The sequence below is a fragment of the Bidens hawaiensis genome, unplaced genomic scaffold (assembly GCF_021521415.1).
Source record: "Bidens hawaiensis isolate Kalapana, Puna unplaced genomic scaffold, B.hawaiensis_p1.1 tig00002423_1, whole genome shotgun sequence".
Classification (NCBI taxonomy): Eukaryota; Viridiplantae; Streptophyta; class Magnoliopsida; order Asterales; family Asteraceae; genus Bidens; species Bidens hawaiensis.
In genome coordinates, this window is record NW_027491133.1 from 1,235,277 (window position 1) to 1,251,434 (window position 16,158).

At 33.8% G+C, this 16,158-nt stretch overlaps 1 pseudogene across 1 annotated transcript; it reads left to right on the forward strand.

Annotated features, from left to right (window-relative positions):
* The first annotated feature begins 8,500 nt into the window (after positions 1-8,500).
* Positions 8,501-10,444, forward strand: LOC143619226 (mitogen-activated protein kinase 7 pseudogene; annotated as a pseudogene). The gene is made up of 2 exons (XR_013151156.1): positions 8,501-8,934; positions 9,749-10,444. The product of XR_013151156.1 is annotated as a mitogen-activated protein kinase 7 pseudogene (transcript).
* The last annotated feature ends 5,714 nt before the right edge of the window (positions 10,445-16,158 follow it).

Genomic DNA, 16,158 nt, shown 5'->3' on the forward strand with positions numbered 1-16,158 from the left:
TAAACCATTTTTTGCAATATTTTTTCCTAACAAATTGCCGAACTTCTTTGTGCCAGTTTACCCCAAGATTTATGTTCATGTCATTCCTTGAAAATGTCCAAAAGTTGGTGTGAGTAGAGCGTTATATACGTAATTAACTGCACATTGGAACACGTACGTCTATCTCCCATGCACAACAAAAGGCAATTAGTAATTTCATAGCGGATTCCATCTTCTAATGTTGTTGAAAATGCGAAATGCGACGTTAAAGCGCCACACGTCTATCACCCACACGACGCACAAGCGTTCCCGCCCTTATGGGTCCACACTTGTTCCTTATAGCTAATAAAACAATATTCTTAGAAGGCCCTCTCTTATTGTTTCTACCAATCTCCTATATATGTGGGGTAAGTTCCTTACATTTTTTTTCATCTCATCTCTGTTGTGAGGAAAAAATGATTTGTTGCGAAGCTCACTCATGGGAGAACACAAATCCACAAATTGATATTATAAAAAAAATGCATACAGTTATTTGTGCTTAAAATTAAGATAGTGTTTGATATGATGAAATAAAAGGTGGAATGGAATGAATCATTTCAAATGAATGAATTATAATATGTTTGGTTGTCTATGTTAATGAAATGAGTTATTCCTTAAGGAATAAAACTCTTTCCATTTATAGGATTTTCATTCATTTAAGAAAGAGCGTTTTTTTTTTCATTCTTTCAAGGAATGGAATGAAACAATAATAATAATAATAATTTAATAATAATAATAATCTCTATTATTTTTATTATATCAATATTATATTATAATTACTTATTTATATTATAGTTATTGTATATTATCAATATTATTATAATAATATTATTAGTTCGCATATTATAATATAACTATTATTATATTAGAGTTACTATTATATTTAAATTTTGATAAGTTAACATTTCACAACGTACCTGTGTGATTCAATGTTTTTACGAGTATGTTTATTTGGTTAAATAATCTCGTTGTAAGGCGTGGGTCTTAAAAACTAGTTATTATGAATACTAATATTATTAATTATTATTATTCAACGTTAATTACGAGTATGTTTATTAGTATTATTTACTAATAATAATATTCACTAATGATAATAAGTATTATCATTGGTGAATAATTACAAAATAAAAAAATAAAGAATCATTTCATTCCTATATGGTAATCAAACATGACAATGGAATTGTAATAATTAATTTCATTCATTTGCTTATTCCATTACTTCATTCATTTCATGACCCCATACTCACTTGCCGCTCTTAAACTTTCATGTTCATCATTTTTCAATCATTTACTCAAGAAGCGTGTTTCATGAGACACTAATTGCAATTTGCAAGTGTGTTCACCTTTAATGAGCTCTAGAGATTTGTAATATGATGACGGTTTTTTTTTTTTTTTTTTTTTTGAGAACTGATTGAGAGAGATGCAAACGAGAATAGTGAAGGTGTTTTAGAAAAATAAAATGATCAAGATCGATTTTATGAGCGAGGAGAAGAAAAGAGTGTAACTAATATCATATATTATTATTATTATTAAAATATATATTTTTACCATCTTATCACCTGTGATTCCAAAAGAAATCAACAATTGACGAAGAATATAATTAAACAGAAAGCACATAACTTAATGATATATTATTAAAAAATGGTTTACAGATCATTTTTCATTGATTAAACGACATGATTATAAGACGTGACATTAATTCGGTGATAATTTGAATGTGATATTTAATGATTTACGTAGAAGATATTATTTGAATTATAAAGAATGACAACCAATTGAGAAGAACACCAAACATGGGCCATCGAATTGATTGGTTGTCAAACAAAACATCACTAGTTTTTCTTAGGACACCCATGTGGTACATCCAAGATCCATTACTTAAGATCTTGGAGCTTTAGATTATATGAATTGGTGTTATAAATTCGTTTTTTATGGGTAAGCAAATCTATTTTGATATCATGTTATTTGAGCTTGATTTAAGCTTCTTCTAAGTTAACTTTTACATGAGTTCGGGCACAAAGATCACCTTATGTATATCATAAATCAAGTTCGAGCTTAAAAGTGTTAACTAAAGTTTTTTGAGCCTTACGCGTTTGACTTGAGTTTATTGCGCGTTGTGTCCTAATAGAATTAAAAATTTGAATTTCTCAAACTACTTGAGAATTAAAAAATGCAATCTTAATTTTACGTGAATTGTGATTAATATATTAAAGTTGGTGTCTTAATACGACTTGTGCACACAAAAAGAACAAAAATGGCTGAAAATCAAGCATCGTAGGTTTTTTCTTCCAGGCTTTGTTTTTAATGAGAAAATTATGTACAAGTTTTCGATTCCCTCACTATAGTAAACCAAATGAAAACCTAACAATATAACCAAAATTATACAGAAACATAATATTTTCTTTGTTTTTTCTATTATGCAACAATTAAACGCGTGCTACAAAACCTTTCGAGTTGCGACGGGTACCTTATAAATGCACAAAAAAAATATATAAAGTGCTCAGATAATTGGTTAGGTAAATATGTAAGTTAAAAAAAGATTAAGAAATACAAAATAAATTAGAAAGAAATACACATTTTTTTGGTTAAAATATGGGAGGCATTAAAGTAGTTTAGAAATCAAAAGAAAAAAATAATAACAATAAAAAACTGACGGGTAATTAAGTAATTTGAAGGAATATTTCCAATTATGGAAATCACTCTTTACACTAACCCGTAACTAGTTAAACTAAGGATAAGGCTTTAGGACCCCACTTGAATATGACCTCTAATTTAAACTAAAAACATACAAATGGTGTGTTTGGGATTGCTTATTTAAGTGAAAAAAATACTTTTTGTTATAAGAACTTATTAACTTATGAATTTTTAAAAAGAAGTTTATAAAAAAATGTTTGGATTAGTTTATGTGTCGAGAAAAATCAAAATGACTAAAAATAACACTCTTTTTTAAAATGGGTGTAATAAGTTTTGAGAGTTAGAGTGGCGTAATAGGTAAATCAAACCCATTAAGTTAATAAGTCATATTCCTAACTTTTCAAAACCTCTTTATTATGCCTTCTCCATAAGTTAAAATCCATAAGACCTTATGATTTGTCAAACACTTTATACACCTTGTTAACTTTTTAAAAAGTTTATAAGTTATAAGTTGATGAAAATAAGGAATCCCAAACACCCCCTATATGATGGAAACAATCATTAAGTCATTTGACAAGGCAAACATATTCGTGGTTAAGTGTTTTGCTTTGTAACAATAAATTTCGTAAAAGGCCCCGAATTCTGGTTTTTTATCAGGCCTTTGAAATGATTGAACCGCCTTGCTCGTAGGTATGAGATTATTATTAATAATAAAATAATGTAAATTAGTTTTGTACACACTACATTGCAGCTGTGCATTAATGTGCGCTTGGTAATGGGTTAACTTCGTTACGTTGTGTTGATACAAACACAAAATTAAACAATAATAATAATATGCCAACATAGAAAAAAGTAACGACACTCATATAGCTTATAATAACAAAAAGTTAACATATTTGAAAAAAATATACATATTTAAGCAGTACTGACACTCGTATTCAATAATACAATAGATGAACTTGTATAGCTTATGATTAAAATTTTAATATGTTTAAAAAAAACCAAACGTGTTATTTGCATGGAAAGTTTTTTTAAAATAAAATAACATATTAAAAAAACTTACGGTACTAGGACTAAACACAAAATATAACTCATCATATGTTCAAAAAGTACTGACACTAGTATAGCTTATAAATAAGAAAAAATAATTAAACAAAATAATTACATAACTGATGATATGGCAAACACGTGGTCTAATTGGAGATTTGCACTGCCACCGACAATGTGTTTTAGTATCTACCTAGGTAACAAAACCATCACGTACCGACGACGCAATTCCGCGAATTTGGTTGGTAACATTTAAGTTCGTAATGGCAACAACATTAATTCCAAATAAAATCTATGAGCACCCAAAACAAAATCATCACAAGTATAACTTATTATAATAGCAACACAAAGTCTGTTGGTATCGGTTAGCTTTGTTACAGTACTAGCACTGAACTAAAAAAAATACATATCTATAAAAGCATTAAAATAATTTAAACAAACAACTAATAAATAACCGAACTACTAGTCATTCAACTGATTCGGGTATATCGGTTGAATTATCATATTGCTATTCTATTGGGCTTGAAATTGAGGTCTGGGCAGTTGTTTATGTTAAAGTTTGAGGCAGCTCGTTTCACTTTTAAGCTAAAATAAAATTCATAACTGATGGTTAGGTACTTAGGTTAGTTAGATTAACTGTCTCTTAACCACTGGTTATGGCCATGGGTCAACTCAAACCGATTTCTGTTAACTAATTCAATTTAGGGTATGTTATTTAAAGATGAGAGTTAGGGTACATGCAATATTTCTAATAGAAAATGATGAAACACAAAGCTCATTATACAAAAAGCTAATAAACAACCGAACTACTAGTCATTCAACTGATTCGGGTATATCAGTTAAATTTTCAATTATTTTAATTATGATTTGATTATTAGATAGAAAAAATATCTCATCCAGGTTTTAACGCAATGGCCTTTGGATGGCGGGTTTTTCCAGAACAAAAGATGGTGGGCTTGAGCTACCATGTGCTGTTTGCAACCGCGAACATATGAAATCGCTTGTCTACCATTGGGTTGCCCTCGGTAGCCGGGTTTTATTTGTTGGTTGCTTAGAGAAAAATATAGATAAAAGTGTCCAAAACCACTACCGGTGCAAATCCTCTTTGGTGAAGGGGCTTGCTGAGGTTACTAGGCCTCTTTAGCCCAATACTTGAATGTTCCGGCCCAGTTATTTCGGCTTGTCCATTGAATGCACTGATTTCATTTTTTTTATTTGACTAATTTGGTCACCGCTGTAAACGAGCCGAGTCGAGTCGAGCCGAGCCAGAGTGTGCTCGAGCTCGAGCTCGAACTTAACCAAGCTGGCTCGAGCTCGGCTTGTTTTCTTTATCGAGCTAAAAAATCGAGCTCGAGCTCTGCGCATTTAAAGCTCGAGCCGAGCTCGTCGAGCCGGGCTCCTTTAATTTTTAAAATTTTTTATTTTTTATTTTTTTATTTTATAATTTAAAATTTTGATATATAAAATAAAAAAATATATATAATTTTAACATACATATTATATAAAATTTATAAACTAGAGAATTTATAAATTTATATGCTTTATTTTCGTTATTTTTTATAAGGTTTTAGGTATCGAGTGACATAATATATGTATAATTTTTATTTATTTATTTTTTGGTATGATATTATTATATATAAATATTAAAATTTAAGGTTTAATCTAAACGAGCCAACGAGCCGAGCTAAGGAGTCGAGCCAAGACCGAGCCACGAGCCGGGCTGACCCTGGCTCTAGCTCGGATCCTTTAGAAATCGAGCCGAGTCAAGTCGAGCTCATTTAGAATCGAGCTTTTTCGAGTCGAGCTTTTTTCGAGCTATTTTTGAGCGAGCCTCAGCCACGAGCTTTTTGAACAGCCATAGTCACCTGATTGACCTGAGAACGTATAGGGAACAGATTCATAAATACATAACGTCCTGTGACAATCGAGATGGAACTTTAATTTTAGATCACCCAGATTATTGATTTTTAGGAATGTAATTGTATTCAAGGACATCGTAACGGTTTAGCGTTTAAGTTCGTATTTAAACTTTAACGCATATATTGAAGAATTGTCGTAATATTATCTATTAACTTTGGGTTTACGTGCTTAAAGAGGACGGGACACCTATATGGGTAATATGTATGGCTTTCAAACAACATGACAACACCGCATATGGGTAGGGCTCATGATTTCATTTCATGACAAAAGTTTGCCACATAAAATTGATTTCATGACAAAGATTAAAGAATTAAAATGAATTAAGAATTACTTTGTTATACATTTGGGTAGGTCTTGCTAGTAATTTTGTAGAGCAATAAGCACGGCTAAAACTACCAATGTCCACATCATTTTAATATGTTGCAAGCCGATATTTTAGTTTCTTTAAATTTAATTTAATATTGTTTTTAACTGCAAACGAAACCTTCAAATATGTTACTGGCTAAATTCATTATATCGGGATAAACTCGTTTTCCAATCCGGGAAAAAACCCTCATTTAATGCCAACGCCCGTGAACACTCGTCCGAAGGCACGATAGTGCGGTAAGATAAAAACATGTTCAGTTCAAGGTTCCAACTAGTAAAGCCACATATTCGTCTAGTTTCTCGTCATCACCCAGATGCCTCTGAAACTAAATGTTGGAAACATGAATCGAACCTAATTCACATGAAATACCAAGTCTTTCTCTTACCACTACACTATTAGATCATTGACAACTGACAACTAGAGATTTAATTAGCGTTGATTGACAGTAATTAATTAATTTAATAAAGCTGAAATATGTTTTTTGTAAAGTTTATCTATATATTAATGTAAAAATAATTGTAAACTGGGAAATTAAATTACATGTCAATTTATGTCTTGATATACAAAACCTTTATATTAATTTATGTCTTCATGTATATTAACTTTAAAAATAATAATATTTTATATAAGGACAATAATTCATTGGGGGCGTAAACCTGTAACTTTGTGTTTAGGACAAAGTATATGCCCACACGAAACTAACTAGCTACCCCATTACTTCTCTTTTACACCTCCATGTTTCAAATAATCATATTTAGAAAACTGTAATTTACTGCTAGACCCTTTTTACCTAAACTTTCATGTATCCAAACCTAATAAGTTTTTGGACATATTGCAAATATGATGTTTTTTAATTTAAGATTTTTAAAACTCTACTTGAATATGATATATGTATTTACTTGTTCAATATGATATGTTTTTTCATAGGAGTTCTTTTATTTTAATTTACCAATCTTTTGAAACATTGCATATAATTAAAGATTTTCTCGAACTTTTGTTCGAAAGCCAAGTGAAGCATGATCTTGAGACTGCAATTATATCTAATATTAATTCTTTTTAGAGACATAAAAAACTTTAATAAGTTTTGTTGACATTAGAGTTGATCATCATGACTTAGTTAGATTAGAATGTAATGGGTTCAAGCTATATATAAAAACATTACGACGATGAGAATCAAAATGATGTAAACCAATTCGATTCCAGCTTAATTCTCCTAACATCTTACTGGGGTCTGGCCCAAGAACTAAACTAAAAGGTATGAGCAGACCTGCACGTTGCAAGAAATGCTCTATGATGATTTGCTAAGTTGCAAGAAATACGGTTAGGCCATTCATGACGTGAGCGTGGTTACATGACGTGGCTAAGCGGTTACACCATAAACACTACGAAAACTTTTATACAAAACATTATTTAAAGATATATACTTAGATTTGAAATATGTTGAAACCAAATTTGAAACTTTTGAAATAAGTCCTTAATCCAGGGGTTTAGATGTAAGTTTTATGTTTAAAATTTGGAAAAGATTTTGCAAGCCCATATATTAAATAAGTGGGGTATGTGCATGAACTTACCAACCAATTCAAATTCAGCAATGATTTCTTGAGGATTTGATATCTGATCATCATTATCAACTATTATTATTATAATAATCCCTCCAAGCCTAATTTCAACTGTTCAATTTTCATTCCAATTTTGCTGCAGGTAAGTATTGATTAATCGGTTGCAGGTAAGTATTGATTCTTTTTAATAATATTTACACTAGATCAAGAACACATGTACTTTATGTTGTCTAGTTGGGTTTATATCATTCGAATGTTTGCAAGATTTGATAAACTAATCGGTTGAAATTGTAAGTGGGTTTTCATGTTTTTTTTTTGAATTTTTGATGAAATATGTTCTTGATTTCATCTGGTTTTGTTAATTGAAGTGGGTTACATATTTTCTTGAATTCAACCGTCTATTTTCAATATTTGACTTGTTCTGTTAATTGGGTTGGGTTGGCGGGTTGAATTGTTGAACCCAAATACGACCCTTATTTTCAATTCGGGTCAAAAACATCCATTCTAGCCCGTACACACTTATAGTTGTGTAACCCGAAGACGACCCGTTTAACTCGTTGATCTAAATGTGTCAAACGGGGTGGCGGGTGATAACAAAATTGTAAATCTGTTAGTCGAGTTTGTGGGTTGTGGGTTGAACATGCCATATATGGGTTAGCGGGTTGACTTGATGTTAACCCGAAAAATAAACAACTCAACCATATGACACGTCTAATTAAAGAGGTGTACGGCCCGTTTTTTAAATGGATTATATACGCCAACCCAAAACCTATATATTTTTCATATCGTTTTCGGGTTGTATTTCGGCCGTGTCTGAAATTATCTCCCATAATTTTGATACATTATTGCTTGAAATTCAAGCGGGTATTTGCAGATTATACATTTATTTCCTCAAACTCAATTTAAATTCATAAAATTTGTTACAATGTACCATTATCCAACATATTATTTGCTTGAATGAACAGACATGGCAACATACATTGAACCGCCAAACGGCTTCAGACGACCGGGAAAACATTATTACGCGATGTGGCAAACAATATTTGAAATCGACACCAAATACATACCAATCAAACCGATCGGTAAAGGTGCATATGGCGTCGTCTGTTCTTCAGTCAACCGTGAAACAGACGAAAAAGTTGCTATCAAGAAGATTAATGATGTGTTTGGTAACCCAACCGATGCAATAAGAACGTTGCGAGAGTTGAAACTGCTTCGACATATCAAGCACAAAAATTTGATCGAGTTGAAGGATGTTATGTTCCCGATTTCTAGGAATAGTTTTAAGGATGTTTATCTTGTTTATGAGTTGATGGATACTGATCTTCATCATATTATTAAGTCTCCACAGCCATTAATAATGATCACTGCCAGTTCTTCTTGTATCAGGTATGTCATAATTTTTCCTATATATTATGAATCAAAGAAGTTAAAATATAATTAAAAATGAAACATGTCAAATGAATTAAGCTTGGATCACAGTGTATATATAATACATAAAACCTCAATTTTCTTTTCCAAAATTAGAAGATTACTGAGTGATGTAACTTTGTAATACTATATAATATACTCTAATTTATAAAATAAAAAAATAATAAAAAAAAATCAACTTTTTGACTGAATAAAATTACCAATTTGACTAGGGTTGTTCAAAAAACTCATGGCTTGCTCGAATAAAGCTAGAAAAAAGCTCGCTCGAAATTGGATCGTTGGTAAACAAGCTGAGTAGAGCTGAACCTGAGCCAAGGTAAGCTCAGCTTGTTGGCTAGATCGTTAAGCTTGTTTAGCTGTCTTGTTGGCTCGTTTAAACTAAGGCGCAAGTTTTAATATATACAGTAACAATTATATCCCAGAAGTATAACACAATATGCACTGTATATATAGGAATTATGAAGTCATTTTTTAAAATAATTGTGATTGTAAAAAATATAATATTTTGGTTTATATGTATATTAAGATGTGTATATAATTCTTTTTAACGAGCTGACTTGACGTGCCACAAGCTAGCTCTAGCTTAACAATGTAAACGAGTTGAGCCCGAGCCCAACCTGACATAGCTTGGCTCAGCTCGTTTACAGCCCTGTTTCTAACTTGAACCTGTGATAACCGGTTAACCGACAGTCTATTTTGCCACCTGCATGTTTTCCTCTTTTTTTTGTGTGTTTTATGCGGAACAATTGATAACTTTGTTTTTTTTAACCAGCTGCTTCTAGGTGTAAGATACCTTCACTCTGCTAACGTGCTACACCGCGACCTAAAGCCCGGAAACCTCTTAATCAACGCAAATTGTGAGCTGAAAATATGTGATTTCGGGCTGGAAAGAACAAGCCAAGGCAGTGAACAGTTTATGACTGAATACGTGATCACACGTTGGTACCGAGCACCAGAGCTTCTGGTATGTTGTGACAACTATGGAACCCCGATAGACGTCTGGTCAGTCGGCTGCATCGTTGCTGAAATCCTAGGCCGAAGACCGCTCTTCCCAGGAACCGATTGTCTCAACCAACTAACACTAATAAACAACATTCTCGGCAGTCAAAGCGATCATTATCTTGGATTTATTGATAATGTGAAAGCGAGGCGGTTTATTAAAACGCTACCGTTTACTAGAGGGGTGAACCTTTCATGTTTGTACCCGATGGCGGATCCTCTGGCTTTGGACTTGCTAAAAAGGATGCTTGTTTTTGACCCGATGAAGAGGATAACGGTGACAGAGGCGTTGCAACACCCGTATATGGAGGGCTTGTTTGATCCGAGTAGAAACCCGCCTGCGAGTAAGCCGATTAATTTGGATATTGATGAGAGTATGAGTGAAGATGTTATCAGGGAGGAGATGTTGAGGGAAATGTTGCATTATAATCCTGAAGCTATTGCATATCTAAGGATGCTTCATAGTTAGCCTTTATTTTGTTTACTTAAGTAGCACAAGTTGTCAATCTTGATTCACATTTTATGTAACTTGTAGCATGTACAATCATTTTATTAAGGGTTTAAAATCATTAGTGTAAATAAACCGAATGCTTAGTGAGCCGTTCGGCATAAATTCATTTCTGTTTGATTATCTATATCTACATCTATATTACATTATAAAACATTTTAGTTGGACAAAATGGTAATTCTATTATTTAGAGACACCGCTAAATAAAATTTTGGAGACGCCGCTATATTTATGACTATTACCGACAGCCAGTACAATACGACGTTTAAGGCAACCCTCCATTTCACTCCGGCTACTTCATCGCTCCACTGATTGCTACTTCATACGCCACATAAGTTCATATTCAGCGTTTATGTACTTATACGCCGCATATCCTTCTTTTATCCGAAATTTCACTTATGCCCCGTATGTGTTTTTGGCGTATAAGTTTCCAGTATATAAGTCCTCCAACGTATAATTCTACATATGCGCCGCATATGTTGTGCAACATATGCGCCGCATATGTTTGGACAACATATGCACCGCATACATGCAAAAATATACGCCACATAAACATATACGCTCTAAACAGCAGATCTGGTTATTTTTAACGCGTTTTTGGGGGTTTTTCGCATTTCGCTGTTGGTCGTCGTGTTTTGCCAGAATTTGATTGTCTTTGACAAAGGTAGACTCGGTTGATCTATATCCAAGCTAAGGTGACCCTTAAGCTCATTTAATCACCCGATTCGTTCAAGATCTAGATTCAAACAGCTCAAACGACGCCCTAGTGCTGCGGTGTCTGGTTTTATAGTGTTGGGTCAACTAAGATAAATAATATTCTACCTTCGATTGATCTCGGTTCAGAAGATTAAGCAGTGTATAGAGTGTCTCGCTTAAGTGTGTTTTTTTTGTGTGTAGGCTAAGGTGAGGAATGGATGGAAAATGAAGGGGGTGTAGGGTTTTAAGGGTATTTTTACCCTTAGCCTATGGACTTTAGGCCCATTATATCACAAGTCCATGATCTATTCTAAGTCCATCTATTTTAAACCTACCATGATTTGTTTATTATTATATTATTTAAAACGTCGGATGTTACAACTTTATATGATAATTTTCTTATAAGACAAATCACACCCAGCAGTCCTAGCGGAGGGTGCGAAACACACGACGCGCACGGGATCCGGCATGGGCACATGCGAAGTGCGATGGGCACAATGTGGTGCTTTGATGACACACTTTGCACTTCGCATGCTCGCATCGCCGCGAGCTGCTCGAGAGCCGCCTTAGTGGTTTTGAAAACTTATCTGTCGCGCTACGCGAAGAAATGAACTCAGGTCCCTTCGTGATACACGAATTCTTATAATTATCCAAAAACTCTTTTTGTCTTTCGCACTACGAGAAGTAATCCCTTGCGCTACGCGCCTACGTGACGTGGTAGTCACGCAACAGTGACACATGGCATAGATAGGGTCGACTCAACAACCCTATAGTTTCTGATGGTGTTGGTTCACGCTACACGAACTGACCCAGTTTCAACTATAAATAGGTTGGGATCCAAGCTTCGCTCTCTCGTCCCACATTTTCTCTCTCTCTCAAATTTTCTTATATTTAAGAGTTGGTATAATACCCCCGAGTAGTCGTAATAACACCATCTCTGATCGATAGAAACTTTAATACACGAATTCGAAAGCTCTGCCTTACAAGATAAAACATTGTGCCATCGTGTAAAGTTTCTAATCTCGTGATTATCGTTATAATTATTGGGTTTATACTAATTTAAATATGCTACATTGTATTAACCTAGGTGTTTAATACTAGGAAGCGCTCGTTTATTATAAACTTAAAAGGTGAGACATTCGAGCTTTTGTACAACTCACATTTGTGTGAGACAACTGGTTTCCAATACTGTCATGATGATTTTTAAACGTATTACACTCATGACAGATAATCTAAATGCTTATAAAAATATTTTCAATGGATTTTAATACATTACAGTGATTAAGTATTCGTAGACTTACGGGATGATTACTACTGGTATTGTGGGGATTTGTATACAATGCTTTCCTGCTGGGCTATTACACGTTACTTATTGGACAAATGCTAGCCAATAAGTAATATGACCACAGTCATAGGTAAGGTCGAGTGACAAGTACCTTTCAGTTTTTGTAAGCAGCCAGATGTAAAAACATCTTAATGATGTAAATAAGTGGCTTGTCACCAGAATAAAGAAACTTGTTTTGTAAATTAGGGTTTATCCCTATAAAACTTATATTTGTATAAAACTGGGTTTTATCCCAATTTATGAAATAAGAATCATAGTGTTTTTATAACTCTGATCATTTTTCTTAACTACGGCCCTGATGAAATATTCCGCTGCAAATTTATTTTAATAAACACTGATACCACCACTCAATGTTCACGCCTCCACTCCCGGAGTGCAGGGATCGGGGGTTGTGACATATTTGTTTATCAATCTTGAAAAGGTTAGTATTTGTGTAAGGGTTATTAAATAAGCAAATTGGTGTTACAACACAATTGGTGAAATTGTTTGATCAGCAACTACTATTTCTTTATTTTGACCAAAGGGATATAAAACGAAAGAAAGTTGCAGGGGGCAAAATGGTAATTTGTCATCACCCGTGTAATGCAAACTTGCGAAAGCAATGACATCAATCCCATTACCAAAATCTAACTTTTGGGTACAGATTGCAGGCCCAAGTTCATGTGTATCTACCGCGGCGGAAGTCGGTGTAGCCACCACAACAATAAGATATGGTGGTCCAATGGATGTGGCAAAGCATGTCTTAAAATGCGAAGGCGGCATTAGAGGTCGAGTGTACTTTACAAGTTGGAGGCAATGCATCAGGTTAGTATGTTTTATACCACTAATCTATTTAGTTTTATCACTTAAAGTCCTTAAGTTCGATTATAATAATTATGGTGTTGGTTACATATAGCCAATGCATTGCAATTTATACCTGATAAATGGATCTCAAGTTGTTGATGAAAATAAGAAAACAAGATGTAAGGCCCCGTTCCCGGTAGCCCTACTTTAGCGTCGGATTTACTCATAAACACAGTTCTACAAATCAGAGTTTATTAAAACTTTCGCGGAAATGTTAACTTTAATCATTCGATACAAATCAGTTGATCTTTTCATTAAAACATAATATTCAACATCTTATTTAAATCATCATTTCTCTTCCATCTTCAGATGTCAACCATTCAATCCATGCCATGTGTCCTCCTCATGCTCTCTAAATTAACATGTATACCTGTGTGCATATTAAAAGTCAGCTACGCTGAGTGAGTTCTAGTTAATCGGGCAACATACAATTCATTCTTATATACTTCTTAACGTATCCGAAGACACGTATTAATACTTTTACCTTTGTATAAATATCCATAAGAGGAACGTCACATAATATCTATTAAAAGAACTATAACTATTACCAATACTATATGTATTCTTCATAGAAGGAACACTCTACACATATATTATCCATAGAATGAACACTCTCTATATATATATTATCCATAGAAGGAACACCCTATATACTTTCCATAGAAGGAACACTATACTATCCATATAAGGAACACTATGCTATCCATAGAATGAACACTATGCTATCCATAGAAGGAACATTATACTATCCATAGAAGGAACACTATGTTATCCATAGAAGGAACACTATGTTATCCATAGAAGAACATTATACATTATCTATAGAAGGAACTCTATATATTATCCCTAGAAGGAACAGTGTAAGGAGCTAATCACTCCCTTGGCAATACGTGCAATATCCGAAGATCGTTCACGTACCGCCAAGATTTCTTTCATAACGTTCATACATCATCCTTACGTTAAATACAATATTCATATCTTTATTTATAAACCTGACAGTACGTGCAATATCCGAAGATCGTTCACGTACCGACAAGCAATCATTCGTATCTATCACATATATCATACATGGCATACACTTACCATTTAAGGTAAGTGTATTAACTATCACATCGAGTATGCACACAGCCCCGAAAACATAACAAGGAAAGGGGCTAGAAACTCACGTGGATCCTGTTTCTTTCTCCGTTTATTATAATTCCCTTCTTTAATTGTGCCCTGCTAACTGTATATTGGGTACACATATTAATATTCGTTCTATTGTATTCTAGTTTAGAAAAATGGCTAAGTCAGGTGTAATCCAATGGTTCATTTTAGATTACATTTACTTAGATTATTTTATTTATTAACTTTTATGATATTAGTCTTTTATTTATTTAATATTTTCTATTTCAGTCTTTTCTTTATCGATTTCCCGTCATGTGTTTATAAGTTTGTTCACATTTAAACGTATGTGTGTATATGTATAGGACACTCGGGTTACCCCTTACTTGTGGACTTCCAAGTGTAGTTTTAGGTATACACTTACGAGTACTTATTCTTGGGCGCTCAACGAGATCGATTATAAGTAATCAATTCACTTCGCAATGTAATCGGGTAGTTGTTTATAGTAACCGAACTATAAGTGATCGGGTGTAGGGAGTGTAATAGGATTTGGATTTGGATTTGGATTTGGGCTTAGGCCGGTTCTTGGGCCGGGTATTGATAGAATAATTAAATAAGGACACAAGGCCCAACCTACTCATTCTAAACCATCAGCTCGTTCTTCTTCTTCTTCACCATTTTCTTCTTTCTTTTCTTTTCTATCAGCCGCTACAAGAAATCAAGTTCCCAGAATCGATTACAAATCGATGATGATATTGACTGATTATACAGACAACTTCATTGTAAAATCAATTTTAAGAAGGTAATCGGGTTCCTTGTGATCGGATGACCAAGTAACCGATGTGGGCAAGGTAAGCGATTACATAATTGTAATCGAGTCTGTTTGTGTGCGAGTATGTATATATATATATTGTAATCAGGTTTGTGAAAGGCTCAGTTGTAATCGACTAGCCGTGTGTGCGAATTCAGCAATTGTGAGCGAGTATGTATATATTGAGTATTGTAAGCGAGCTGTACATAGGACGATGTAAGCGAGTCTAATGTAATCGAATTACAATGTATGCGAGTTTGTAGGTATTGTATGCAAGGGCAGGCCGTTGTAATCGACGTCTGCTTGTGAGTGATTGTATGCGACAGGGGTGAGGTTGAAAACAGATGGATATTGGTTATGTTTTGGGCTGATGGATTTCGGACCACTCAAGGCCACGGGCTGGGTATTTTAGGCCATGTTACTTACTCATTTTTAGTACTACATCATAAGTTAACTTGGAATCGACTCGTATTCATTTCTTTTGTCGACCTCGGCTTGAAACTTGACCCGAAAGATTATAAAGCTCGAACCTTTAAGCTTTAAACGTTCAACTAGATCTAGGGTTCATTTAAACGAGCCGTTCATAGTTACGAGTTCGTTAAGTTCCATTTTAACATCAAGTTTTCAACTTTAATGTTCGTTTATACCCGATCTACTCTCGTCTTAAGTTTCAAGGCCAAACGTTAATGAAAACGTAATCTTTAAGGATCAAGAACATACCTTTTCGTGTTCGTTTGGCTTAGTTATGGACTTTAATCCTTGGATCTATCTTATATATAGATAATCTAATAATAGTTAGCTTGATTTGATCTCGGATCTCTTTCTTTCTCTCTTGGCCGTTTATGTATGGTAAGGAAGGTGTGTGTGTTTGGAGTG